Source organism: Carassius carassius, unplaced genomic scaffold (genome assembly GCF_963082965.1).
Source record: "Carassius carassius unplaced genomic scaffold, fCarCar2.1 SCAFFOLD_73, whole genome shotgun sequence".
In the NCBI taxonomy this organism is placed as follows: domain Eukaryota; kingdom Metazoa; phylum Chordata; class Actinopteri; order Cypriniformes; family Cyprinidae; genus Carassius; species Carassius carassius.
Genome location: NW_026774986.1, coordinates 28139 through 31587, shown reverse-complemented (window position 1 = coordinate 31587; position 3449 = coordinate 28139).

Below are 3449 nucleotides of genomic sequence, written 5' to 3'. Positions count from 1 at the left end.
GTCGACAGAGGAGAGCGCTGACGAGACAAAGTTTTCAAACGTGCGGAGAATGGGGCTTTCCACGACTTCGTGAGTTCATCGTGAACTTCCGGGAAGAAGGGGGCGTTTCTTTGCGGAGGGGCCGAAGGGCGCCCCTGCAAGAACCACTCGTCCAGCCTGCTTTTAGCGGGCTCGTCTGGAGGAGACCAGTCGAGCTGAAGGTCGCTGACAGCCCTTGTAAGCACGCGAGTAAGCTCCGCGTCGATATCAGTGCGTTGTCCGGTGCAGCTGGGGGCTGTAGAGGGGGGGGGGGTCCGCAATGGAGCCCGACCATTCTTCACTACTGGACGCGGCGAGAGAAAGGCTGTCGTGTCTGTCTTCTTCTGCCTCAGGCGCTCCGAAGGAGAAGGGGGCGCTGGTGAGCAGAGACTGGCGCTGCTCGTCCACGAAGAGGACAGGCGAAGGAGAGAGAGCGGGCGAGGCACGCGGGGAGTGTTCCGGCGTGAGCTCGCGTGTAGCAGTGTGCTCAGGCATTCTCTGATCGCGGCGTTTCTTACGCGGCACTTGAGAGAGAAGAGGCGGAGCGGGTGGAGCGTCGTGGCTGGTTTGAGCTAATCGAGCCCGCAGGGTCGATATAGCCATGTTGTCGCACTCAGGGCAGCCGCCCTTGGAGAGTGCATTCTCAGCATGCTCGCGGCCCAGGCAGGAGACACAGAGGATGTGGCGGTCCTTGCTGGGCAGAGGGCCTCGGCAGGAAGCGCAGGCCCGAGGCATTTGAAACAACGCCTCGAAATTTGCTCTTTTACGAAAAAGTGTGATGCAGCGGCAAACACACTTAGCTTTTTAAAGGATATAGTCACGCCGGATGGCGCAGCAGGAAGCGAATGCTGAAGGCGGCGTCGGGATGAAGCACGAGCCGACGTCCTCAGATCTGCGTTGCAGTGCTATCCCGCTGAGAGGCTTTTCGACGGCGTGTAGAGGCTTCTCCGGAGAAGACAGCGAAGTGCAGGTGAGATCGCTGAAGGAGATGAAATCTGATCCCTATGGCAAAGCGGCGGCTTATATAGTTCCAGCCACGCCTATTTTGGCGCGCTCTGACGTCCAATGGGCGCGAAGCTCCCTCATTGGTTCGTTCCTCTCCGCCGCCTCACCATAGGTTGCTGCAGTTGCCACAGCACAGCCAATAAGCACGCGAGCCGCTTCGCTTAGGTCTGCTGTGCTGCAGCACTGCGTTTTACATTATTAAAAATTAAGGATAATTTTTGGCTTCATATTCTCAAGAAAAGGGGACCTTTTCCCATAGCGTAAGCTAGCTTACGCAGTACGAGAGTACTCTCGAAAGGGAACTTACATTATTAACAATCACAATCATGAGAATACTGGTGTAAAATGTTAAATTCTGTTTTGTTTGTTTGTATTTTTTTTTTTTATCATTAGGTCCCTCAAATTTGCCAGCAAAAATTATCTTTATTTTAACACTCCACCACATACACACACACACAAATAAATAACAAAGGCACTTTTAAGAGCCACGTCCGTCTTGTTAACCTGTACCCATCACCTGTACTCTCTTCAGCTCTCTTTCTCGCTCCCCTCTCCTCTCTTTGTCTCTCTTTGTCCCCCCCTCCCTGTATATTTGTTTTATTTGTCCATCTCTTTGTTGCGAGTCTTTGTCTGTTTGTTTTTCTGTCCATCACTATGTCCATGAGTGATTCAGAAATCCATAAAAATCTAATGGTCTTGGATAACTTGGTTGATCATCAAGAACTGAAGGATGAGCTCCAAAGTCTTGATGACTTCCTTGGTGAGCTGCAAGAAGAGGAGGCGGCAGCAGCACCATCAAAGACACCTGAGCCAAGGCAACCAAAGGTGCACTGGAGAAAAAGAGACGCGCATGGAAATATTGTCTATGCAAGGCTGCGGAGATCTTTAAAATCATAGGTATCTGGGGCAGACTCGTCCAGGTTACGGAGAAGTCTGGCCTGAAAAACCTGAAGCAGCTTGACCAGCGGAGGTGTATGCTCGGCCAGCGAGAGCTGAGGTGGTGCGGCACGGTTTGGATGGATGCATGGGCTTCGACCGCATCCTGCGGCTGAGGGCGGGCAGAGGTGTGCAGCAATTGCCTCCTCGAGAGGGGGGAGGCTCTCATAACCGTGGTCTCGGGCGCCGTCGACAGAGGAGAGCGCTGACGAGACAAAGTTTTCAAACGTGCGGAGAATGGGGCTTTCCACGACTTCGTGAGTTCATCGTGAACTTCCGGGAAGAAGGGGGCGTTTCTTTGCGGAGGGGCCGAAGGGCGCCCCTGCAAGAACCACTCGTCCAGCCTGCTTTTAGCGGGCTCGTCTGGAGGAGACCAGTCGAGCTGAAGGTCGCTGACAGCCCTTGTAAGCACGCGAGTAAGCTCCGCGTCGATATCAGTGCGTTGTCCGGTGCAGCTGGGGGCTGTAGAGGGGGGGGGGGGGTCCGCAATGGAGCCCGACCATTCTTCACTACTGGACGCGGCGAGAGAAAGGCTGTCGTGTCTGTCTTCTTCCGCCTCAGGCGCTCCGAAGGAGAAGGGGGCGCTGGTGAGCAGAGACTGGCGCTGCTCGTCCACGAAGAGGACAGGCGAAGGAGAGAGAGCGGGCGAGGCACGCGGGGAGTGTTCCGGCGTGAGCTCGCGTGTAGCAGTGTGCTCAGGCATTCTCTGATCGCGGCGTTTCTTACGCGGCACTTGAGAGAGAAGAGGCGGAGCGGGTGGAGCGTCGTGGCTGGTTTGAGCTAATCGAGCCCGCAGGGTCGATATAGCCATGTTGTCGCACTCAGGGCAGCCGCCCTTGGAGAGTGCATTCTCAGCATGCTCGCGGCCCAGGCAGGAGACACAGAGGATGTGGCGGTCCTTGCTGGGCAGAGGGCCTCGGCAGGAAGCGCAGGCCCGAGGCATTTGAAACAACGCCTCGAAATTTGCTCTTTTACGAAAAAGTGTGATGCAGCGGCAAACACACTTAGCTTTTTAAAGGATATAGTCACGCCGGATGGCGCAGCAGGAAGCGAATGCTGAAGGCGGCGTCGGGATGAAGCACGAGCCGACGTCCTCAGATCTGCGTTGCAGTGCTATCCCGCTGAGAGGCTTTTCGACGGCGTGTAGAGGCTTCTCCGGAGAAGACAGCGAAGTGCAGGTGAGATCGCTGAAGGAGATGAAATCTGATCCCTATGGCAAAGCGGCGGCTTATATAGTTCCAGCCACGCCTATTTTGGCGCGCTCTGACGTCCAATGGGCGCGAAGCTCCCTCATTGGTTCGTTCCTCTCCGCCGCCTCACCATAGGTTGCTGCAGTTGCCACAGCACAGCCAATAAGCACGCGAGCCGCTTCGCTTAGGTCTGCTGTGCTGCAGCACTGCGTTTTACATTATTAAAAATTAAGGATAATTTTTGGCTTCATATTCTCAAGAAAAGGGGACCTTTTCCCATAGCGTAAGCTAGCTTACGCA